Source organism: Dasypus novemcinctus, chromosome X (assembly GCF_030445035.2).
Source record: "Dasypus novemcinctus isolate mDasNov1 chromosome X, mDasNov1.1.hap2, whole genome shotgun sequence".
NCBI classification, from domain to species: domain Eukaryota; kingdom Metazoa; phylum Chordata; class Mammalia; order Cingulata; family Dasypodidae; genus Dasypus; species Dasypus novemcinctus.
The window spans coordinates 46,909,765-46,936,355 of NC_080704.1; the positions used below are offsets into that span (position 1 = coordinate 46,909,765).

Here is a 26,591-nt window from a genome sequence, read left to right on the forward strand (position 1 = left end):
ACAGAGGTCTACTTAACACATAAATGATGTCTTGGTGCCAAGAGCAAATGTGCTATCATAGCACACATTGCAGAGTGTGTAGTAATTCAAGCAGAAGGAGAGCTGAATCTCCCACAGGGCATATGATGGTAGTAGAATAGCCATGCAAAACTCAAAGGAGCCCATGTCTTAGCAGTTAGTAATATGCTGCCATCTGTCGTATTATATTAATATTAATAGTTTTGTTTGTATTTAGGTTGTAAATTTGTTTTGGTTTTGCAGTTGTTTGAGAGCAGTAAGCATAGGGAGTTTAGTCCTGATGTCATTTCTCCATGTATTTAAGGAACATTAAAATAGAAAGTAATTTAAATTAGTTTTTAAAAGTTTTGTTAAGCTAGGACCAGAATTAGCAAGCTTGAGCTAGCCTAGTATTGTTGATGGAAACCTGGCACTGGGAGTCAGATGACTGAAGTTGGGGTTCCATCGCCATATTTACTAGATTATTATTTTCCTGTTTATGAACTGAAAAAGATACTTATATTTCTACCTTTTCGAATGACTCATTTGTTCTTTCATTCAACAGATAATTAGTAATTTGTATAGCACTGCATAATTTTGGCGATGTTACTGGTTTCCTTACTCTCCCTATTAATATATTTTTTAACAGCCAGCACAAGTTCCAATAGGAGTACTGTGCTAATTGTCTTATGGATGGAAAAGATCCTTTGATTTGAAAGTTCCTTTTAAAAAGGTAGAACATAGTAATTTTCAAGTATGGTATGATTATGTGTTAATGCAATAGAATAATAAAAACAGCTATATTAATGAAACTATTGAGGCTATTCATTTAAAAGATTAATGTAAACAACTGTCATGTATATCAGTAGAGATCCTAGTAATTCTTTCTTTTAGCAGTTTTATTGAGATATATTCACATTCCATCCAATCTATACCATCAGTGGCTTTTATTGATCAGAGTTGTGCATTTATCACCACAGTCAATTGTAGAACATTTTTATTACTCGCAAAAGAAAAACCCCATACCCCTCTTAGCAGTCACCTCTCAATCCCTTTATCTTTCCCCATCCCTACTAATCTAAATTCTTTCTCTATAGATTTATTTGTATTTACGTTTTACTCAAATGGGATCATACCATATGCTGTAGCTAAGTTTCTTTCACTTAGCATAATGTTTATTTTTAATTATTGTAATTTTTTAAAAATTAGAGCAGTTGTAGGTTTACATAAGTCATGTAAAAATATAACATTCCCTTATATCACCCTTTTGTTGACACTTTACATTGGTATGGGACCTTTGTTTAAATTGGTGAATGAATATTAAAATATTACTGTTAATTGTAGTCCATAGTTTGCATTAGGTATATTTCCCCCCATATACCATTCTGTAATTAACACCTTGTAGTAGTGATGTGATTTGTTACAGTTCATGAAAGAACATTCTTACATTTGTAATATTAACCACAGTTGTCTTCATCACAGGGTTCACTGTCTTTTACAATCCCATATTTTAGAACTTTTAGTAACAAACATGACAGAAAACATCCCCTTTCAACCACATTCACACATATAATTCAGCTCTGTTATATTCCTAATATTGTGCTACTATCACCTATCCATTTGTAACCATTTACAATCAACCTAAATAGAAATTCTGTACAAATGAAGCATCACCTCCCTATTCTCTACTCCCATTCTATCTCTTGGTAACCTATATTCTAGATTATAACTCTGAGTTTGATTATTATATAATTAGCTCATGTCAGTGAGATCATAGAATATTTGTCTTTTTGTATCTGGCTTATTTCACTCAACATATTGTCCTCAAGGTCCATCCATGTTGCATATATCAGAACTTCATTCCTTCTTGGAGTTAAATAATTTTCCATTGTATGTATTTACCACATTTTGTTTATCCATTCGTTGGCTGATGGACACTTGGGCTTCTTCCCTTTTTTGCAATTGTGAATAATACCGCTGTGAATATCGGTGTGCAAATGTCTGTTTACGTCTCTGCTTTCAGTATTTCTGTGTATATACCTAATAGCGGGATTGCTGGATCATATGGTAGTTCTATACTGACCTTCTTGAGAAACTGTTTTCCATGGTAGCTGTGGCTGCCCCATTTTACATTTCCACCAGCAGTGAGTGACTGTTTCTATTTCTCCAAATCTTCTCAAACACTTGTGTGTGTGTGTTTTTTTAAATAGTGGCCATTCTGGGTATGAAATGGTACCTCATTGTGGTTTTGATTTGCATCTCCCTACGAGCTAGTGATGAGCATTTTCTCATGTGCTTTTTAGCCATTTATATTTCCAGTTTGGAAAACTGTCTTAAAGTCTTTTGCCCATTTTTTAATTGGGTTTGTCTTTTTATTGAGTTATATGACTTTTTTTTTTAAGAGCTAGGCAGACTTATTTATTTTTAAATATTTTTTATCCCACCCCTACCCACCGTTGTTTGAGCTCACTGTCTGTGCTCTCTGTCCATTCTCTGTGTGCTCTGTGTCTGCTCGTCTGCTCTTCAGGAGGCACCAGGAACTGAACCTGGGATTTCCATGTGGGAGAGAGATGTTCAATTGCTTGAGTCACCTCTACCCCCTCCTTTGTTGTGTCTCTCATTGTGTTTCCTCTTTGTGTCTTCTTGTTATGTTATCTTCTTGTGTCAGCTTGCCGTACCAGCTTGCTGTCTTACATTCTCCAGGAGGCACTAGGAACCAAACCCAGGACCTCCCATGTGGTAGGTGGGAGCTCAGTTGCTTGAGCCACATCTGCTTCCCATGTATGACTTCTTTATACTTACTTAAACCTTTATTGGATATCTGACTTCTAAATATTTTCTCTCATTGAGTAGACTACTTTTTCGCTTTCTTGAAATACAAAAGTACTTAATTATGAGGAGGTCCCATTTATCTATTTTTTCTTTCTTGTGCTTTATGGTTCTGGCTCTTATTTAGGTCTTTTTTATATGAAATGTGAGATAGGGGTCCTCTTTTAATTCCTTTGCATATGGATATCCATTTCTCCCAACATTTGTTAGAGAGACTATTCTGTCCCAGCTGAGTGTGGATTTGGCATCCTTGTCAAATATTAATTGGCCATATAGGTTGAAGGTCTATTTCTGAACTCTTAACTTCATTCCATTGGTCAGTGTATCCATCTTTATGTCAGTACCATACTGTTTTGACCACTCTTGCTTTCCCATGCTTTATTTATTTTCTAAAAAGATTAATTTATTTATTTTTCTCCCTTTCCCTCCAGTTGTCTGCTCTCTCTGTCCATTCCCTGTGTGTTCTTCTGCAGGAATCTGTGTCTTTTTGTTGTGTCATCTTGCTATGTCCGTTTGTGTGGTGCCACCCTGGGCAGGCTGCACTTTTATTGTGCTGGGCGGCTCTCCTTATGGGGCACACTCCTTGGCGCGTGGGGCTCTCCTACGTGGGGTACACCCTTGTGTGGCACGGCACTCCTAGCGTGCATCAGCACTGTGCATGGAACAGCTCATCACACAGGTCAGGAGGCCCTGGATTTGAACCTTGGACCTCTCATATGGTAGGCGGATGCCCTATCCGTTGGGCCAAATCCGCCTCCCCAATATGCTTTAAAGCCAGGAAGTATAAGTCCTCCAGCTTCATTCTTTTTCAAGATGTTTTTGCCTATTTGGGATGCCTTCCCTTCCAGATAAATTTCATAATTGGCTTTTCCACTTCTGCAAAGGAGGCAAGAATTTTGATTGGGGTTGCATTGAATCTTTAAATCAGTTTGGGTAGAACTGACATTTTGATGATACTTAGTCTTCCATTACATGAACACAGGATGTCCTTCCATTCATTTAGGTCTTCTTCGATTTCTTTTGGCAGTGTTTTGTAGCTTTTTATGTACAGGTCCTTTACATCTTCGGTTGAATTTATTCCTAGATTTTTGATTCGTTTAGTTGCTATTGTAAGTAAAAGGAATTTTTTTTCTTGATTCCCTCCTTAGATTGATCAATACTAGTATATAGAAACACTTGAATTTTGCTTGTTGATCTTATGTCTCGCCACTTTGCTAATAAACACATTTATTAGCTCCAGTAGCTTTGTTGTAGATTTTTTGGGACTTCCTATATAATAGGGTCATGCCATCTACAAATAGTGTAAGTTTTACTTCTTCCTTTCCAATGTGGATACCTTTTATTTTTCTTAACTGCTCTAGCTAGAATTTCTGGCACAATGTTGAACAACAGTGGTGACAGTAGGGCATCCTAGTCTTGCTCCAGATCTTATGGGAAAAGCTTTCAGTTGTTCACCATTGAGTTTGATGTTAGCTGTGGGTTTTTCATGTATGCCCTTTATTGTGAAGTTTCTTTGTATTCCTATACTTTGAAGTATTTTTATCAAGAAAGTATGCTGGATTTTGTCAAATGCCTTTTCTGCATCAACGGAGATGATTCTGTAGTTTTTTCCCTTCGATTATTAAAGAGGTATATTACCTTCCATACCTGGGATAAACCCCACTTGATCATGGTGTATAGTTCTTTTAATGTGCTGTTGGACTTGATTTTCAAGTGTTTTCTTAAGGATTTTTGCATCTGTATTCATCAGAGAAATTGGTTTGTGATTTTTCTTATTTCTTTATCTGGCTTTGGTATTAGGGTAATATTGGTTTCATAGAATGAGTTGGGTAATGTTCCCTCAGTGTTTTTGAAGAATTTGAGCAGAATTGCTGTTCTTAGAATGATTGGTAGAATTCACTTCTGAAACCATCTGGTCCTGGGCTTTTCTTTGTTGGGAGTGTTTGGGTTTTTTTTCCCCTAAACTGATTAAAATCTGTTTACTTGTAGAGTCCAATTAGGTTGTTTGTATGTTTCTAGGAATTTGTTCATTTCATCTAAGTTGTCTAATTTGTTGGCATACAGCTGTTCCTTAGTATCATTTTATGATCCCTTTTATTTATGTGGGGTCAGTAATAATGTCCCCATCTTATTTCTGATTTTATTTGCTTCTTTTTTTCTATGTCAGTCCAGGTAAGGGTTTGCCAATTTTATTGTTTTTTTTTTTTTTTCTCAAAGAACCAGGTTTTGGTTTTGCTAATTATATGTTTTTTTTTCCTATTCTTAATTTCATTTATTTCTTTCTCCATTCTTTGTTATTTCTTTTGCTTGCTTGGGGATTAGTTTGCTGTTCTTTTTCTAATTCTCCAGGTGTGCAGTTAGGTCTTCTTTTGTAATGTAAGCATTTAGGGCTATAAATTTCTCTCTCAGCACTGCCTTTGCTACATCCCAGAAGCTTTGATATGTTGTTTCATTTTCATCCTTCTTAAGATAACCTACTAAATCCTCTTACAGTTTCTTTGACTCATTGATTGTTTTAAGAGTGTGTGGTTGAACCGCCATATATTTGTGATTTTTGTCATTCTCTGTTATTGATTTCTAGCTTCATTCCATTATAATCAGAGAAGATGGTCTTTCAGAATTTATTAAGACTTGTTTTGTGACTCCACATGTGGTGTTTTGGAGAATGATCCATGTGCATTTAAGAATATATATCCTGCTGTTTCGGGGTATAGTATTCTTGTATATGTTTGCTAGGTTTAGTTTATCATTTTATTCAAGTTCTCTGTTATTGATCTGTCTGGATGTTCTATTGATGTCTTCAACTGTTATTTAGAGATGTCTGTTTCTCCCTTCAGTTTTGCCAGTGTTTGCCTCGTGTATTTTGGGGGGCACCCAGATTAGGTGCATAAATATTTAAGATTGTTATTTCTTTTTGGTGGATTGACCCTTTTTTTAGTATATATTGTCTTTTTGTCTCTTATTAATAGTTTTGCATGTAAAGTCTATTTTGTCAGATATTAGTCTAGCTACTCCAGCTCTTTTCTGGTCACTGCTTGTGTGGAATTTTTTTTTCCTAACCTTTCATTTTCAACCCATTTGTGTCCTTGGGTCTAAGGTAATGAGTCTTTTGTAGACAATATACAGATGGATCTTACTTTTTTACCCATTCTGCCAATCTGAGCCTTTTGATTGGGGAGTTTAATCTATTAACATTCAATGTTATTGTAATGGCAGTATTTCCTTCAGCCATTTTCTCTTTGGTTTTTATATGTCATACCTTATTTTTGTCTTGCTTTATACCCTTTAAGTTATTCTTACTGATGATCTTCATTTCTGTTCTTTCCTCTAGGCCTCTCTCTCCTGTCCTTTCCTTTCAGCCAGCAGAATTCCCCTTAGTGTTTCTTATAGGGCAGATCTCTTGTTTTTTGAACTCTGTTTCTGTTTATCTGTGAATTTTAAACTCTCCCTCATTTTTGAAGGACAGTTTTGTTAGGATAAAGAATTCTTGGCTGGCAGTTTTTCTTTTTCAGTATGTTAAATATATCATACTACTGCCTTCTTTCCTCCATGGCTTGGGATGAGAAATTGACATTTAACCTTTTTGTGGTTCCCTTGTATGTGATGGATAACTTTTCTCCTGCTGCTTTCAGGATTCTCTATCTTGTGACACTTGATATGCTGATTAGTGTGTGTGTCTCAGAGTAGTTCTATTAGGACTTACTCTGGATTACATTGTGCTTCATGGACATGTATATTTATGTATTTTTATAAGAGTTGGGAAATTTTTGGCCATTTTCTCAAATATTTTTTCTCCTCCTTTTCCCTTCTCTTTCTGGGACACTCCTGGTGTGTGTGTGTATGTGCACTTTGTGCTGTCATTGAATTCCTTGAGACGCTGTTCAGTTTTTTCCCATTCTTTTCTCTGTCTGTTCTTCTGTCTGTAAGATTTTGAATGTCCTGTTTTCTAGTTTGCTATTAGCTTCTTCTGCCTCTTCAAATCTGGGAGGTTTTTAATCTTTTCTGTTGTGCCTTTCATTCCCTTAAGTTCTGTTATTTTCATACTTTAACATTCTTCTTTATGCTCACCCATTGTCTTTTAATATCTTTTATATTTTTAGCCATATTTTCTTTCAGCTCCTTGAATTTATTTGAAATTTATTTGAATATCTTGGATTAGTTCCAAATTCTGTGTTTCCAATATTTTAATTTGTTCCTTTGACTGGGTCGTATCTTCCTGTCTTAATATGGTTTGTAATTTTTTGCTAATGTCTAGACATCTAATTATCTTGATGAGTTTATTCTGAAGGTCAGTTTCTCTTTGTTGCCTGGGGTTTTATTATTGCTTGTCTTTGTGTTTCAGCTCTTCTGTGACACTTAGTTCAACATATTCTAGAATTGCTCATGTTTAACTGATCGTTTATTTAGCTCTTCTTCATTTGGTTCTTGCCCTGCATGGTACAGTGTTTAAGATTGCCGTGTTTGTGCAGTTGTTTCACAGCCAGGAGAAAGCTTGCTTTCCCCTATTCCTACTCAGGGAATCTTGATCTGTTTTGCCTGTTGTTGTTGTGGGTTTTTTTCCTCTATAGTTTTGTTTATTGTTGTTTTCCCTCTCCTTTCATTGTCTTTAGCTGCTTTTGGAGGAGGGTCACCCTGGGGAGGACTTTCCCAAGTCAGTTTTTCTCAGCCGAAACAGGGCCAGGGACCCACAAAGGGGGTGCAGACCTGTTCTAAAGGACCTGGAGAGAGGGTCATGGTCAGGAAAGATGCCAAAAGGCCTTTGTGTCGGCTCCCCAAAGCTGCACTTTCCTGCCATGCCCAGGAGATGGTGCTCTTCAGCAGACTGCTCCCTGCTGTCATAAGTGTGACTTTAAACCTCCACCAAATCTGCGCATTGGGGTCGGGGGGTTAGAACAGTGGCTACAGCAGTCTCTGACAGTCCCTGACAGTCCCTCCCCACAGTGGGCTAAAACAGCAGTTCAGAGCCCAGACCTAGTGATCTAAATCCACTGATCAAAAAACATCAGTACTTGGCCATGCCTCTACCACTCCTATTTTTGAGGAGGAGGGCTTCCACATCCCTCTCTGTCCACAGCAGCCAGCCAGGGATTGGACCCGAGGTGGCTAGCCTGGGGACTTGGGGATTGCTGGCATTAGTCACGGAGTGAGTTATTCCGGGTTTTTTTGTTTTTGTTTTTGTTTTTTTTAACCACAATTTATTAGTCTCTCCATTCTGTTCTTCCCTGGGTGCTGTATGGTGCTCCTGTGGCCTCAGTAGCCCCAGAAGAGTTGTTTCAGACAGTTTCTGCCTGTCTACTATTCTTGGGAGGAGGAGTGCATCCTGTACCTCCCTACTCCGCCATCTTCCCCAGAAGTTTGAGAATCCTGGTAGTTTATAGATGAGAGAATAATTTTCCCCTGGGCTCCTCTGGAAATCATATTCATATGGAGCCTCTAAAAGTTCAAAGATAAGGATTGTCAAGAGTAGATAATAATCTAAATAGCATTTCAAGGGAGAAATATCCAGTGTTTGTTATAATACCTACCATTTATTGGGTGTCTTCTGTGTGTCCGACACTTCACATGCTCTTCTATGAAAGCTGTCCAACAACTAAATATATTGGCCACCTTGAAAAAAGTTGTTACTTGGAGATTAAACATTATTTGTTATAGGCATAGTGTTATAAAAAGCTCAGAAAGTTGCTTAATTCTTGACAAATTTTAGTAAATTTGGGGCCCAGAAAAGTAAAAATAATGGGTAACCTGTTTAAAGGGGGAAGCTATAAGGAAGCATTGAGATTACTGAGGTAGGGAGAGAAGGCTTAAATGCATAAAAATCAGGTAGAACTACCTAAGTACTTCCAAGACCTTCCAAGACTGAGCACGTGGCCAGATTTAGTCAACAGGAATATGAGGTGAATGGGTATCCATTCCAGACCTGTATCTTCCCCGCCCCCGTCCCCCCCACAATTTTGTATTCAGATGCTATTACTTGGGTGTGCAAAATGTTAATGTGCTGGGGAAAAATCGCTTATGAACTAATGCAACTTGTGTGCTTACTGGCATTTGCCAATGTGGTCAAAATCCCATGACAAAAGTATGTATGTATTTTATTAGAATATACTTCATATGGACTTAGTCTTCTTGACTCCAGATCTAACAGTCCTGTTCCATCATCAATAATAAATTAAAAATCATTGTTTTTAGATCATCTCTCCTCCAGTAGACTGTTATTTGAAAGGAAAGGGAACTAAGACGTATTAGATACTTTCTGGCACTTAAAGCTAATACAATCATCACAGTAACAGCCTTGTATCCTCATTTTACAGGTGAGTTAACTGAGTCCCAAAGAGGTTTGGAAACTTTGCCTGAGATCACACAGTAAGTGCTAGAATAGAAATTTAAATTCATGTATGTCTGATTGCAAAACTTGTCTTTGTGTGTACCCCACTGCTTCTGGGAGATAATTTTATGAGACCTTTAGACAAGAGTGGCTGACAAACATCTAGTAGTAGGATGAAGTCGTTCTCTTTCTTCCTTCTTTCTGTGGTCTCTCCTTTTGTAACACTGAAATAGATAAAAAGAGTGAGGTAGTACAGCAAAGTGATGGAGAGCAGAGACTTTGGTACCAGTGTGTTCAGTTTTGAAATACATAGATTTGCCGATTTGTCTCCTATTATTTCATCTAAGGTAATCTTTCTGTACCTCAGATTCTTTCATCTGTAAAATGGGAATAATGAGTACTTACCTCTGAGATTGTTAGGAGGATTAAGTAAATTAATAGATCAGAGTATTTTAAATGATACGTGGCACACTATAAATACACAAATGCTGTTATTTGTCTATTACCCCTGCTCCAAGGCTTTTCTCCATTTTTGGTTCTTTTTCTGCTCTTACTGTACACTGTTCCCTTGGTTTGTCCCTTCTGATCATATCTTTGATTTGAAATAGATTGAATGTATATTGTACTTAATAACTGTTGCAGTTTTTGACACTTCCTAATTTTTCATTGATGTTTTTTGTGTGCATGTGTATGTGCTTGGTTGCTCATTATTTGCATATCTTCTTGTGTGCCTGAATTTCTTCTGTTTTGTTAATATACTTTAGAAAAACAAAAATATTGATGTACTCTTAATTCAAGGAGAAGATCTTGCTTTGGTTTTATTTTGTTTTTTAGATGAATTCAGAATTTTTATTATTTGCAGATGACAGGATTTTATATCTGGAAAACCCAGGAAAATCAACTGAGGAATTAATTAAGAACAGAGTTCAATAAGATGTTTTAATATGATTAGTATGCCAAAGTAAATACTTCCTGTATAACACCTGTATACCAGTTTCTATCCCAGTTGGAATATATAATGGAAAACACAATTCCATTTAGAATAAAAGCAAGAACTATAAAATACTTTGTAATCATCTTAACAAGAAATGTATGAAACCTATTATATGAAGTAAAACTATTATCACTTTAAGGACATAATCCTATAGAAATAATAGAAAAGTATACAAGTAGGTGTAAGGATATTTATTGTCACTTTGATGATGAATTGACCATAACTGTGTGTGTATTTCTAGACTCTAATTATTTCATCAATCTGTATCTCTACCCGTATGTCAGTACCGCACAGTCTTGATTACTAGAGCTCTGTAGTAAGCTTTAAAATCAGAAAGTGAGAGTCCACCTCTGTTCTTTTTTAAGATTGTTTTGGTTATTCCTAGTCCCGTGCATATCCATATGAATTTTGTATCAGACTTGTCAGTTTCTGCCAAAATCCAACTGGGATTTTGATAGGGATTGCACTGAATCTGTATATCTTTTGCGGGGTATTATTATTGCCTTAAAAATACTGTCTTCTAATCTTTTGACATGGACTATCTTTCCATTTAGCTTGGTTTACTTTAATCACTTTAAATGATGTTTTGTAGTTTTTAGTGTATAAAAGTTGTGCATTATCTTTATTAGATTTATTCCTATGTGTTTTATTCTTTTTGATGCCTATTTTAAACAGAATTTTCTTAATTTCCTTTGTAGTGTTATAGCAATACAGTTGATGGGCTTTTTTATTGATGTAAGATTTACATAATAAAATTAACCTTTACCTATTAAACTACACAATTTAGTTAGTAACATTTAGTACATTCTCAGTGGTATTCAGCTATCACTTTTATATAGTTCCATGATATTTTTTTAAATTTTTTATCCCCCCCCCCCCCCCAGTTGTCTGCTCTGTGTGTTCTTCTGTGACCACTTCTGTCCTTACTAGCGGCACTGGTAATCTGTATTTCTTTTTGTTGCATTGTGTCTCTGTGTGTGTGGCGCCATTCTTGGGCAGGCTGCACTTTCTTTTGTGCTGGGTGCCTCTCCTTATGGGGCGCACTCCTTGCACGTGGGGCTCCTCTACACAGGTGACACCTCTGCAAGGCACGGCACTCCTCGCGTGCATCAGCACTGCGCATGGCCCAGCTCCACACGGGTCAAGGAGGCCCGGGGTTTGAACTGCGGACCTCTCATGTGGTAGGCGGACACCCTATCCATTGGGCTAAGTCCGCTTCCCAGTTCCATGATATTTTCATCACCCTCATTTCCCATTGCTCCCCCCCCCATCCCATGGCAACTACTAAAATCTTCCTGTGTCTGTGGATTTATCTATTCTGAATGTTTCATACAGAATCATATTCTGTGTGATCTTTCGTGTCTAGCTTCTTTTCACTCTGTGTGATGTTTTTGAAGTCCATCTAATGTTGTGGTATTTTTAAGTTTAGCACATTGTATTGCTGTACCACATTTTGTTTATCTACTTGTCAGTTGATGCACCTTTGGGTTGTTTCCACATTTTAACTGTTGTGAATAGTGCTGATATGACCATTTGTGTACAGATACTTGTTTGAATACCTGTTCTCAGTTCTTTTGGGTATATACCTAGGAATGAAATTGCTGGGTCATATGGTAGTTTTGTAGGTGCACCATTTTACATTCGCACAATGTATAAGGGTACCTATTTCACCACATTTGCACCATTGGTTGTGAAGGAATGGTATTTCTTTAAATGTGTGGTAGAATTTGTCCGTGAAGCTATCTGTGTTTGGGCTTTTCTTTGTTGGAAATTTAAAAATTCTATACCTTGTTATAGGTCTATTCAGATTTTTATTTGAGTCAATTTTGGTAGTTTAAATCTTTCTATGAATTTGTCTTTCATCTAATTTATCTAATTTCTCATTCAGTTGTTCATAGTATTTGCCCTTATAATCCTTTTATTTCTGTAAGGTCAGTAGCAATACCCCCTCTTTCATTCCTTTTCTATTAATTAAATTGACCTCATTTTTCTGTGATCTATCTAGCTAGTTTGCCATTTTTGTTGATCTTTTAAAATAACTAACTTTTGGTATTGTGCTTGCTTTGACTTTGATTTGCTCTTTTTTCCCCCAGCATTTTAAGGTAGATTAGGTTATCAATTTTTTTTTTAAGATTTATTTTTATTTTATTTTCCCCCCTTCCCCTCCTCCCATCCTGCTGTTTTTTTGCTGTCTTGTTGTCTTGTCTAATCATTTTTTCTCCTCTAGGATTCACTGGGATTTGATCCCGGAGACCTCTGATGGGGAGAGAGGTTCCCTGTCAATTGCACCACCTCAGTTCCTAGTTTCTGCTGTGTTTCACCTTGACTCTCCCCTTGTCTCTCTTTTGATGTGTCATCATCTTGCTATGTAACTCACTTGCACGGGGCACTGGTTTGCCAGATGGCACTCTTTTTCTTCTTTTTTTTTTTACCAGGAGGCCCCAGGGATCAAACCCAGGTCCTCCCGTATGATAGGCGGAAGCTCTATCACTTGTGCCACATCCGCTTCCCTAGGTTATCAATTTTGAGGTGGTCTTTTTTTCCTCCTGAAGTTGACACAGATAACAATGCTTTTTTTTTTTTTAATTAAAATTTTTTATTGAAATCTATCATTCATGAACATACATAAACAATAAGTATTTTTTAAAAGTTGTGAACTTATACAAAACAAACATGTATATCATCATATAGGGCTCCCATATATCACCCCACCACCAATATCTTGCATTGTTGTGAAAGATTTGCTACAGATTATGAAAGGGCATCGTCAAAGTATTACTACTAACTATAGCCCATATCTTATGTTTATTTTCCCCCATTACTCTTGCTTTTTTTGTTCATGAACCATTCAGTTTATCTAAAGTGTACAATTAGTGGCACTTAGTATAATCAGAGTTGTGCATTTATCACTTGAGTCAATATCAGAGCATTTTCATTACTCAACCAAAACAGAAAAACCACCAAAACCACTATCATGTGCATATGTTAGGATTACTAAATACAAATCTTATGATGTGTTTTCACCATTTCTGTTCATTTCCAAACATTTACAAACAGCTTTTTACCAATTCTGCACAGATTAAACCTCAACTTTCCATTCTCTAACCACCTTCTATTCTCTGGTGACTTATATTCTATTAACGCAATGAGTTTGCTCATTATATTTAGTTCATAATAGCAAAATCATACAATATTTGTCCTCTTGTGCCTGGCTTGCTTCACTTAACATAATGTTCTCCAGGTTCGCCCATGTTGTCATATGCCTCGCAACTTCGTTTCTTCTTAGAGCTGAATAATATTCCATTGTGTGTATATGCCACAGTTTATCCATTTGTCAGTTGATGGACACTTGGGTTGTTTCCACCTTTTGACAGCTGTGAATGATGCCACTATGAACTTCGGTGTGCAGATGTCTGTTCGTGTACCTGCTCTCAGATCTTCTGGATATATTGGTTTGCTGCTCTTTTTCTGTTTTTTTCCCCCAGGTGTTCAGTTAGGTATTTGATTTTAGCTTTTCTCTTTTATATAAATATTTAGAGCTATAACTTTTCCTCTCAGCACTGCATTCACTGTATCTTGTAAGGTTTCGTAAGTTATGTTCTCATTTTCATTCTTATTGAGATATCTGCTAATTTCTCTTGCAATTTCTTCTTTGTCCCCCTGATTGTTTAGGAGTGTGTTGTTTAGCCTCCAGATATTTGTAAATTTTCCCTTTTCCCACCTATTTCAAGTTTCTTTCCATTATGATCAGAGAAGGTGCTTTATATAATTTCAATCTTAAATTTATTGAGAGCTGTTTTGTGGTCCATGTGATCTATCCTGAAGAAAGATCCATGAGCACTTGAAAAGAATGTCTAACATGGTGGTGGTGATTTGGGGTTCAGTGTTCTTTACTCCCTCCCCTCTCCCCTGCCAATTTGCTTTTGCTTTCTGCTCTCTTTGTCTAGTGGTCTTCTCTTTAGGAAGCACCAGGAACTGAACCTGGAATCTCCCATGTGGGAGAGAAGCCTCAGTTGCTTGAGCCACCTCAGCTCCCTGCTTTGTTTTGTCTCTCATTGTCTTTCCTCTTTATCTCCTTGTTGCATCATCTTGTTACATCACCTTGCTATGCCTGCCTGTCGCACCAGCTCACTGTCTTCTCCAGGAGGCACTGGGAACCGAAACCAGAACCTCCCATGTGGTAGGTGGGAGCTCAGTTGCTTGAGTCACATCTTCCCTTAGTGTTCTGTATGTGTCTGTCAGCTCCAGCTTGTTTATCGTATTGTTCATGTTCTCTGTTACCATGTTGATATTATTTCTAGGCGTTCTGTTGATGCGAATGGAGTGTTGAAGTCTGTCAGTTTGCCTTATGTATTTTGGGGCAAGATGGTTAGGTGCATACGTATTTATGACTTGATGCTCTTTCCTGGTGGATTGTCCCTTTACTAATACATAATGGTTTTCTGCATCTCTTGTCACTTATTTTGCATTGAAAGTGTGTTTCGTCTGACACCAGTATAGCTACCCCTGCTCTCTTTTGTTACTCTTTACTTGAAATAATCTTTTCCCACCTTTTCACTTTCAGGCTAGTTGCATCCTTGAGTCTAAGTTGAGTCTCCTGCAGAGAGCATATGGATGACTCTTGTTTTCTTTTTTCTCTAAAAAGATTTATTTATTTGTCCCTGTCCCGTCCCGTGTCTCCCCCCCCCCCCCCCCCCCCGTCTACTCTCTGTGTCCATTTGTGTCTGCTTGCATTCTTGTCAGCGGCACCAGGAATCTGTGTCTCTTTGTTGCATCATCATGTTGCCTCAGCTCTCCGTGTGTGCGGTGCCACTCCTGGGCAGGCTGAGCTTATTTTTTTTCACATGGGGTGTCTCTCCTTGCAGGGTGCACTCCTTATATGCATCAGCACTGCGCGTGGGCCAGCTCACCACATAGGTCAGGAGGCCCTGGGTGTGAACCTTGAACCTCCCTTATGGTAGACAGACGCTCTTTCAGTTGAGCCAAATCCACTTCCCTCTTGTTTTCTTATCCACTCTGTCAGCCTGAGTCTTTTGATTGGGAAATTTAATCCATTAACATTTAATGTTATTCCTATAAAGGTACTACTTCAACCATTTTATCCTTTGTCTTTCATATGTCCTATCTTATTTTTTCTGTCATTTTATTCTGTTGGTTACTCTTTCTGATTGTCTTCACTCTGCACTCTCCTCCAAGCCTCTCTCTCGTCCTTTCTTTTCTAGGTGCAAAACTCCCTTTAGTGTTCTTGTTTGCAAAATCTTGGCTGGCGGTTTTTCTCCTTTGGTTCCTTAATTATGATACACCAATGCTTTTATGCCTCCATGGTTTCTGAAGAGAAATCCTCATTCTCACTGGATGCATTGTCGTGATGTTTCACTTCCCCTTGCTGCTTGCAGAATTTTCTCTTTATCTTCGGGATTTGGCATTCTGGTATTTGGGTTAACTCTAATTGGAGTATACTATGCTTCCTGGACATGCATGCTCATGTCTTTCATGAGAGTTGGGAAATTTTCAGCCATGATTTCCTCAGATACTCTTCCTACCCCTTTTTCCTTCTCTTCTTCTGGAACCCCCATAGCACATATGTTGGTTTGCTTCATGTTATATCATTCAACTCCCTGAGCCCCTGCTTAATTTTTTTCCATTCTTTTCTCTCTCTGCTCTTTTTTCATTTTTACCTGTTCTGTCCTCCATGTCACAGATTTTTTCTTCCATGATTTCTGTTCTGTTTTGTGTATCTAATGCATTTTTAATTTCACTTTTTGTGTTGTTCGTTCCCATAAGCGCCGTAACTTTTCTATCCAAGGTTTCAAGTCATTCTTTATGGTCACCCAGTGTCATCCTAATGTCTTTTATTTTGTTAGCCACATGGCTCATGGACAACATTGTACTTTAGCTCCATGACTTAATTTAGGAGAATTGTATTTACATCATTGATTAGGTATTTCAATTCCTGAGTCTCATCTGGAGCTTTGATTTGTTCCTTTGCCTGAGTCATATTTTCCTTTTTCTTAGTATGGTTTATAATTTTTCCCTGATGTCTAGGCATTTGATTATGATGTTTACTTTTATATTCAGTTTCTCTCTTGCCTAGGGATTGACTCTTAAGTAGCTGTGTGCTACTGCTGTTCTTTGGTTCTTATTTCAACTCGTTCTAGAGTTTGCTGACCAAAATCTGAATTTGCTGTAGGCTGTGTCCCTCCCTCTTCCCTTTCTTGGGGAAGAGGGCCCCTGCAATCCCCTCAGTATATAGCCACCTGCCAGGGACCAGTGTGTACCCAGTGCTGTTTGCTCTGAACATAGGGGGGTGGGCACCAGCAGCTGCTATAGCAGCTGCAGCTTTCCTCATGGGATTTTTTCAGCTAGCTAAGACTCCTTTTCTACTCCGCTGTCTCTTCTGGGTGGTATCTAGGTTTTCCCTGGTGTCCTAAGCCCTAGAACAGTTTTCCAGACAATTTCTGCCTGTCCTCTGGCTATCTTTCAGTAGAGAAGTGAACCCTCTGCCTTACCATTACCACCATCCAATATTCCAAGTTTTTTTTTTAACACCTCAACACAGAAACTGTACTCATTAAGTAATAACTCCCCATTCTCCCCTCCATGGCCCATATTAATATAGAACCTAATATCTGTCTATGAAATTTGCTAATTCTGGGTATTTCATATATGCAAGATCATACAATATTTGTCTTTTTGTGCCTGCCTTATTTCACTCAACATGATTACTTCAGGTTTCATCCATGTTGTAGCATGAATCAGAACTTTGTTCCGTTTATGGCTGAGTAATTTTCTACTGTGTGTGTATACTACCTTTTGTTTATCTACTCTCTGGATGATGGACACTTAGGTTGCTTCTATCCTTTGGCTATTGTGAGTAACACTGCTATAAATTTTCCACTGATAACTGTTTTCTTTGCATTTCATACATCTTGGTATATGTGTCTTCATTCATGTCAAAAGTATTTCCTAATTTTCCTTTTCATTTATTTGGTCCATTGATTACTGAGGTAGTATGTTATTTAATACATATTTGTGAATTCCTAGCTTGTTATTAAATTATGATTTTATCCTTTTTTGTTTGGAGGGCGTACTTTGTATGATTATACCTTATAAATTTGAGTAATGTTTTCTAGCCTAGCCTGTGGTCTACCCTAGAGAATGTCCATATGTGCTTCAGAAACGTGTATTCCGGTGCTGATGGACTGTTATATAGATGTCTATTATGTCTAGTTGGTTTATCGTGTTCAAGTCTTCTATTTTCTTGTTGCTCTTTTGCTTTGTTATATCCATTGTTGAAAATGATGTGTTAAAGACTCAAACTGTGATTTAACTATCTACTACATATGTTCATAATTGTAGTATGTTTTTCATGGATTGACCAAAATTTTTCTTATAAAATACTCCTTTTTATCTCTAGTAATATGTTTTGATTTAAAATTTATTTTTATCTGATTGGTATAGCATCCTTAAGTTTGCTGTTTGCATCATGTATTTTTTCCCATACTTCTACTTTTGATTTGTATTTTTAATGCCTGTCTCCTGTTGGCAGCTTATAGCTGGGTTTTGTTTTATAATTCATGCCTACAATCTGTATTTTAATTGGATTGTTTTATGTATTCACATTTTATATTATTACTAACATATTTGGATTTACATTTGCCAGTTACTTTTCTATATTTTCCATGTCTTTTATATTCCTCTCTCTTCTCCCTTACTGCTTTCTATATCTTTCTTTGGTTTTTCTTCTAGCAGTGCATTCTGTTTTTGTTTACCTAGGAATGTCTTTATTCTTCCTTCAATTTTTTTAAACTGTTTTCATGAGCTATAGTTCAAGTAACATAAACTTCACCCATTTAAAGTTTATAATAGGATGATTTTTAGTATAGTAATAGATATATATGCAACTGTTAGAACATTGTGATCACCTGGATAAGAAGCTCCATACCCTTTGTTTATCACTCCAGTACCTCCCATTTTCCCCCAACTCCAGTTTTAAGCAACACTAATTTTTTCCTAACTCAAACATTTGCCTCTATAGATTACTCATGGTGTTCTTGGAAACTTCATATAAATGGAATCATATAATATGTGGTCTTTGGTAACTAGATTTTTTCACTTAGCATAGTGTTTTCAAGGTTTCATCATGTTGTCGTCTGTATCAGCACTTTATTCCTTTTTTAAGAGTAATCCATTGTAGGCCTATACCACGTTTTGTTTACCCACTCATTAGTTCATAGACAATTGGATTGTTTCTACCTTTGGGATATTATAAATAATAGTGCTGTAAAAATTCATCATGTATACAAGTAGTGTGTGGACATATGTTTTCATTTCTCTTGGGAATCAGGAGCAGAATTGCTAGGTTATATGGTAACTATGTTTAACTGATTAATGACCTGCCGGCCTTAGTTCCAAATTGGTGATCCGTTTTACACTCCTACCAGCAGTGTTTGATGGTTCCAGTTTCTCCACATCCTTACCAACATTTCTCTGACATTTTGATTGTAGTGGGTGTGTAAGGTATTATCTCATTGTCGTTTTGATTGCGTTTCCTGTTGGCTAAATGATGTTGAGTATATCATTTATTTTTTGAAAGAAAATATCTTTGTATATTTTTTCAAAAAATAACTATGCAGATACTTTGCCCATTTTTAGATAGGGTTGTCTTTTTATTATTGTTTTGTATATTCTGTCTAAAGCCCTTAGATAAGATTCACGATGATCAGATCAGAATCATTTATCCCATTTATGGGTTGTCTTCACTTTCTCACGTCCTTCAGGGGGAAAAGGGTGTTAGTTTTTAAGTCTATATATTTTTTCTTTAGTTTCTCATGCTCTTAGCATCATATATTAGAATCCATTGTCATTGTCAGGACTGAGGTCATGAAGATGCACCCCTATATTTTCTTCTAAGAGTTTTACAATTTGAGACAGTTAGGTCTTTGATCCATTTTGAGTTGTATTTTGTATATGGTATGATGTGTGGGTCCAGCTGCATTCTTTTTTTTAGGTTTTTATCCTGTTGTCCAAACACCATTTGTTGAAAAAACTAGTCTTGTGTCGGCATCCTTGTCAAAATTCAGTTGACTAAAGCACTGTTAGGTATACCATTAATCTGTCTTTTTTTTTTTTTTTAAGATTTTTTTTTTCTCCCCTTCCCCCCTCCCCGCCCCAGTTGTCTGTTCTCTTTGTCCATTTGCTGCATATTCTTCATTTTGTCCACTTCTGTTGTCAGCGGCATGGGACTCTGTGTTTCTTTTTGTTGCGTCATCTTACTGCGTCAACTCTCCGTGTGTGCGGCACCATTCCTGGGCGGGGTGCACTCCTTGCGCGTGGGGCTCCCCTACGAGGGAGACACCCCTGCGTGACACGTCATTCCTTGCGCGCATCAGCACTGCGCATGGTCCAGCTGCACACAGGTCAAGGAGGCCCGGGGTTTGAACCGCGGACCTCCCATGTGGTAGGCGGACACCCTATCCACTGGGCCAAGTCTGCCTGTGTCTGTATTTATGACAGTACCACACTGTCAAGGTTACTTGACTAGCTTGGTAATGTTTTGAAATCAGGAAGTGTGATTCTTCCAATTCTTTTTCACGATCATTTTGTTTGTTCTGGATCCTTTGAAATTACATATACATTTTATTTTATTTTATATTTTTAAAGATGTATTTTTTATCTCTCTACCCCACCCCCACACCCCCAGTTGTCTGCTCTCTCTGACCATTCGCTGTGTGTTCTTCTGTGGCCACTTCTATCTTTATCAGCAGCACCGGGGATCTGTGTTTCTTTTTGTTGTGTCATCTTGCTGCATCAGCTCTCCGTGTGCGGCACCATTCTTGGGCAGGCGGCACTTTCTTTTGTGCTGGGCAGCTCTCCTTACGACGCGCTCCTTCCACATGGGGCTCCCCTATGTGGGGGACACCCTGCGTGGCAGGGCACTCTTAGCGTGCATCAGCATTGCACGTGGGCCAGCTCCACGTGGGTCAAGGAGGCCCAGGGTTTAAACCTCGGACCTCCTATGTGGTAGGCAGATGCCCTATCCATTGGGCCAAGTCCGCTTCCCACATATATATTTTAGATAGAATCAGCTTGTCATTTTGTACAAAGAAGTCACGTGGTATTTTGAATATTTTCTTGAATCTGTGTATCAATTTGGGAGACTTTCTGACTTAACATTGTTAAGTCCTTTGATCCATAAGCATTGCATGTCTTTGTATTCATTTGTATCTTTATTCTCTTATATTTTGTATTGCTCAGAGTATACATTTTGTACTTTTTTCAATTTTTGAGTATTTTATTTTTGGTGCTACTGTTACTGGAATTGTTTTCTTAATTTCGTTTTTAGATTGTTCATTGTGAATATGTATATTGGCTTTTTCATGTTGATTTTGTTTCTTCCCGCCTTGTTGAACTTTATTCTCAGTTTTCAGTCATTTCCTTAGGATTTTCTAAAGTCCACATCCTGTGCTTTTATAAAGATAATTTGAGTTCTTCCTCCCCTATTTGGATGTGTTTTCTTTCTTTTTTTTTTTTCCTTTTCCTCCCATCTTTCCTCATTTGTCTTTCCTCCTCCTCTTACCTGATTGCCCTGGTAAGAACCTCTAGTACAATATTGAATAGAAGTGACAAGAGCAGACTTTTTTTTTGTCTTATTCTTGATCTTGGGAAACACATCCAGTCTTTCACCAATAAGAATTGCGTTAGATGACTTGTATCAAGTTGAATAAATTCCTTTCTATTCATTGTTGCACTGTTTTTATCATGAATGGGTGTTGGATTTTGTCAGATGCTTTTTATGCAGCAGTATACCTAGTGATGCCAGGGATTGTTGACATCCATCAGAAGAAGCTTAGGAAGAGGCAGGGGAAGGATATTCCCTAGAGTCTTCAGAGGGTGCATAACACTGCCAACATCTTGATTTTGGACTTCTGACATGCAGAACTGTGCGAGAATTAATTTGTCTTGTTTAAACCTCCTGTGCTGTGGCAGCCCAATACAGATTTTGGGATATGAAGGTGTGAGATGCTGCTGTAACAATTAACAAAAATGTGGAAGTGGACTTTTTTTTTTTCAATTAGAGAAGGTGTAGGTTTAGAGAAAAATCATGCAGAAAATACAAGAATTCCTTCCCATATATGCCCCCTCCCCCCATTATTAACACTTGGAATTAGTGTGGTGCCTTTGTGACAATTGATGAAAGAACCCCCAAGAGGCTCAAAAACCTGAGGCCCAGGGAGAGATGAGCTATATAATACCTGATAGCTTAGAGCTGAACTCTGGAAGAAAGCAGAGCAGCCAAGACTGTTAGAGGAGGCCTGCAAAGAGATAAGCCCTATGCTTCATTGTCTACAGTTGAGCTCTGGGAGACAGTAGATTCTGGAGGGGAAGGCATAGACCTTGGCAGACTTGGTGACCATCTTGCTTTACCATGTCGCAACTGACTTGGTGAGGAAACACCTCTGATGATGCCTTGATTTGGACATTTCACAGCTTTGGGACTCTAAGCTTTTAACCCCAAATAAATCCCCATTATAAAAGCTAACCCATTTCTTGTACTTTGCATCAGCAGTTCTTTGGCAAACTAAAATAATTGTGTTCTTATATTAGGTGGAAAGGTGAACTTGTAGTTAATGAAGTTGGTTATTTAGCCAAGGAAGTTTCCAAGCAAAATGTGAAGGTGTGACCTCATTTCTCCTTGCACCTGTAGTAAAAAGGAGGAGGAGATAAATTGAGAATCTATTAAGCAGAAAGGAACCAGAACTATGGTTTGGAAAATTCTCAGCCTATTCATATTGCAAAAGATCCTATAGCATGCTCTGAAGAGAACAGCAAAGGTGTGGCTGAACAGTTTACTGCTGGAGAGATTAGCCTTATGTGTCATGGATCCATTCAACCCCTCAGCAGAAGCCAGGAAAGAGGTTGGGATATCCAGGAAGGATCTGTGGAGGGCCCTCATGTCCAAAAGCCTAAATCCCATTGTAATCTATGAAAACCAACAAGGATTTTGAAAACTTTGTGCCAGCAGGACACTGCCAGCTTAGATTGAAGGGGGGACTAAGGTGGGATAATATGAAGGCTGTTGACTTTATAAAATTCTACAAACAGGAAATTGAGAGTGTGAGGCCACCTCTGGGTCCCAGACAGTAGAATAAGGAGCCATAGTTTTTTGTTAATGTGTTCTTGAAACCTAACGGAATTTGTCTTCCTGGGTTTTGGACTTGCTTGGGATCCAGAACTCCTTTCTCCCTTCTAGTCTCTCCCTTTGAAATGGGAAATCCTATCCTATGCTTGTCCCACCATTTTATTTTGGAAGCAAATCACTTGTTTTCTAATTTCTTGGGTCCACAGATGGAAAGTAATTTTACCCCATGTTGGACCATACCCAGAGTCCCACCCATGCCAGATTTAAAAGATGAGGTTAGGAATTTTAAAAAATAATAAACTTTATTTTTAGGGCAGTTTTAGGTTTACAGAAACATTGCACAGAAATGACAGAGTATATTACCTTCCATACATACAGTTTCCCCTGTCTTGCATTCATGTGGCATGTGTGTCAAAATTGAGCTAATACTGATATATTATTAGTAACTGAAGTCCATAGTTCACAGTAGGGTTCACTCTGTGTGTGAAAGTTCTGTGGGTTTTGACAAATGCCTGTCATGAATGCACCATTATGGTATCATACAGAATAGCTCTACCTCTACCTGTTCATCCTTCAAACCTCCCCCTCCCCCAACCAATGATAATCCCTGTTCTTTTTATTGCCTCTATAGTTTTGCTGTTTCCATAATTTCATGTAATTGGATTCATACAGTATTTAGCATTTTCTGACTGGATTCTTTCACTTAGCAATATGCACTTAAGGTTTTTTTGTGTCTTTTCATGGTTTGATAGTTCTTTTTATTGCTGAATAATATTCCATTTCAGGGATATGCTATAGTTTATCAGTTTACTGATGGAAGGGCATCTTGGTTGCTTCCAGTATTTGGCAATTATGAATAAAGTTGCTATGAAGGGTTGTGTGCAGGTTTTTATGTGAACATAGGTATTTACTCAAAATAGGAGATGAAAACTTATCAGCACAACCATTGAATCATGGTAAGCTTATGTTTTTACCTTTGTGAGAAACTGCCAAACTCTATTCCTAAAGTGGCTATGATATCTTACATTCCCACCAACACTGAATGAGTTTTCCTGTTGCTCCGCATCTTTGTTAGCATTTGTTTTTGATGTTTTGGGTTTTAGTCATTCTAGTAGGTGTGTAGTAGTAAGTAATTGTAGTTTTTGGTTTTTTTTGTTGTTGTTGTAACAGTTTTCAAGCATTTTATTTCCTTGCTCTGTCCATAGGCTGTCTATTCTTTGAATAATTCTGATACTTCCTTAACAAATTGGCATATCATACATTTTTTAAAAATATATCTTGTATACCTGAAAATCTGAGAAATCTCTGGTACAGCGAATACAGCAATTAAAGTTATTGTTTGGGGAAGCAGATGTGGCTCAAGCAAATTGGGCTCCCATCTGTGGTATAGGAAGTCCAGAGTTCGATGTCCAGGGCTTCCTGGTGAAGGCAAGTTGGCCTGTGTGACGAGCTGGCCCATGCGGAGAGCTGGCACAGCAAGGTGAGGCAACAAAAAGAGACACGGAGGAGAGATAATAAGAGATGCAGCAGATCAGGGGCTGAAGTGTGGGGTAAGAGAATGATCGCCTCTTTTCCACGTAATGAGAATACAAGCACACACAGAAAAACACACAGCAAATGAACAAAGAGAGCAGACAATGGGGGGGGGGAATAAATCTTTTTATAAAATTATGGTTTTTTTCCCAGATCATTAATTTCATTACCATTATTTTTCCTGCTTTGATAGTTTTCAGATGAGCCAAAACCTCTTTTATAATTTTTAAAAATTTAATAGGTAATGGCTGATTAAATATAACAAAACATCTCATGAATTTTTGTGCTTACTTTTTTCTTGCATTCCTTTACTCCAAGTCCATTTCTTTTTCTTGGCAAAATATATCTGTTGTAAGTTGTTTTTGTGATGAAATGTACCTTATAAATTTTCTTGGTCTTGCTCTAACAGGAATGTCTTCCTTTTTTTTTTTTTTTTTTAAATCTCACTCTGATAATATCATCTTCAATGGCAGTGTAGTTGTTTATAAACTGATAATTCTTTCCCACCAGCAGTTGGAAGATATTTTCCTATTTTTTGTGGCTATTTCTTTTGTAGAAAAGTCTAAGGCTATCTTAATCATTCATTTCTCTTCCCCCTCTGTAAGATTTTAAGATATATTCTTTATAATCTTCTCTTTTGTTATACTTGTAGTTTCATTTGCCCTGCTTTGTACTAGGAGTACCACTGTATCGGATGAGTCATGTCTTGTAATTCTAGAAATTTCTCAGTGTGATTGTCTTTTAAAACTTTTCTGCCATTTTTTTTTTCCTTTTCATTCTTCTAGAACTTCTTTTTTTTGTGAAATCTTCAGAAGTATTTTCCAAATTCTCTCAGACATTTGCCCAGTCATTAGTTTGCACATCTGGTAACTTTTTAAAAATTTATTCATATTTAATTTATAAAATTTCTAATTCTTTTCACATCTATTTCCTTTTGTTTCATTTCTTCCCTTTCAGTCTCATTTGCTTTTCTGTGTATACAGGAGATTCTTTTATTCTTTTAATATTCTAACATATATGTTTAAAATTTTCACTGAACTTGTACCTAGGAACCCAGACCAGTTTCAATCCAGTTTTAAAATGGAGGTTTTGTGCTCTGCTTCCTGAAAATTGATGTTCTTTTTACGTGGATTCAAGAAAGGTGCATTCCTATAGGACGTGCTTATTTTGTCAGATATTAAATTACTTAAATAACTGATTTGCACAGTTGTGTGTAGGATACTAGAAAGCTTGTTCTAGTCCTGCTAGGTATGTTCAGATTTTTTTAAAAAACAGGCTTGATAAGAACTTTGAGGCTGCTACTTGAAATCAAGCAATAAAGCAGTGTAATATTCAATTGTCCCTCTACTTTGATTGAATGGAATTTATTAAGAAGAGTAACAGTATTATTCTTGAATAACTTAGTTGTAGCATATCTGTGATAAGTTGTTATCTTTCACTCAAATATTCGTTCCTCAGATATTCAAGAATCTTGCACAGTATATTATAGAAAGGGAAAAGAAAATTACATTAGTTGAATACTCTGGTACTTGTGAGATAATTTTTATTGATATAATTTGCATGTTAATGGATAGCATTATCTCAGTTTTAAAAACCTGGAAAAAGAGTGAAAGAGGTTGTTACTTGTCTTTAAGCAAGGCAATTTGTAAGTGGTAGAGCTGGAATTTTGAACAAGAGTTATATTTTAATCCAGAAATTATTTTTATTTACTCCATACCTATTTATTCTTTATCTAGCAACTTAGCATTTGCCGGCGGATGGCGCAAGTCCTTACAGGCTAGTATCCAGCATTCCAAGGGAAAAGAATCAAATTCTTATGTGGTGTCAGAGAGATGGCTACTAAAAATAGAAAAGAGCAGTGTATACTACACTTAAGACCTGACATATGTACTCTTAATATTGTTTGCCCAGCAATATTAGAAAGCAAGAAATGTGGAAAACTTGAAGCAAGTTAAAGAAGCAGAGAAAACAAGAACCTGAAAGGCGAGCCTATATAAGAAATATACATGCAGTTTGAGACTCTCTCAATTTGCATTTCCCCAAGAAGCAGAACATGGTTAATTCTGTGGTCTGGGAGAAAGGTATTTTGTTCTGGAGAAGCGATGAACACACTGCCACATTATTTCCATTTATCTTGAAGTTATTTTGCTTAAAGGGATAGCTCCTTAGTTATCCATTTTTGTCTAGAATAATTTATCCCCTGATTTTATTTTTGTCATTGTGATAACATATATAATATAAAATTTACCATTTTATTTTTTAAACAAATCAACTTTATTGATACATGTTAATGAAGCATACAACTTATCCAAAGTGTACAATCAGTAGAGTAGTATTTGGTATAATCACATTATACGTGCATTCATCACGTCAGTCATTAAAGCATTTTCATTATTTCGATAAAAATAATAAAAACCAGACAGACAAGAAAATTCCTCACCTCTTGGTGTCTGTTTCCCCTGCTGTACATAGCTGCTATTTCTGGCTGTTCTTGCACAGTTACTTGTTTATTAAGCAGTTTTATTGAGATACATTAACATACCATGTGGTCCATCCAAAGTATATAATCAATGCTTTTAGTATAATCACAATGTTGTACACTCATCATCTCCAAAATTTTAGTACAATTTCATTACTCCGAAAAGAAAGGGTCCACACTCCTTAGCATTCCTTTCTCAGCCCTATATAACCACTAATCTAATTTAATCTTTATAAATTGATTTATATTTACATTTTATATAAATGGAATCATGCGATATGTAGTGCTCTGTGCC

The 26,591-nt window shown here is 37.1% G+C and overlaps 1 protein-coding gene across 8 annotated transcripts in view; it reads left to right on the forward strand.

The window, feature by feature from the left end:
- The window catches only part of USP9X (ubiquitin specific peptidase 9 X-linked), a 143,286-nt gene that overhangs the window by 20,067 nt on the left and 96,628 nt on the right, over positions 1-26,591 (forward strand). For 4 of the 8 annotated variants that reach the window (XM_004467327.5, XM_004467325.5, XM_012528543.4 and 1 more), the window contains exon 2: positions 9,135-9,186. The exons of the other annotated variants lie outside the window; for them this stretch is intronic. The gene's annotated coding sequence lies outside the window, so the exon portion shown is untranslated. The remainder of the gene's footprint in view (positions 1-9,134; positions 9,187-26,591) is intronic. 8 annotated transcript variants of the gene reach the window in all.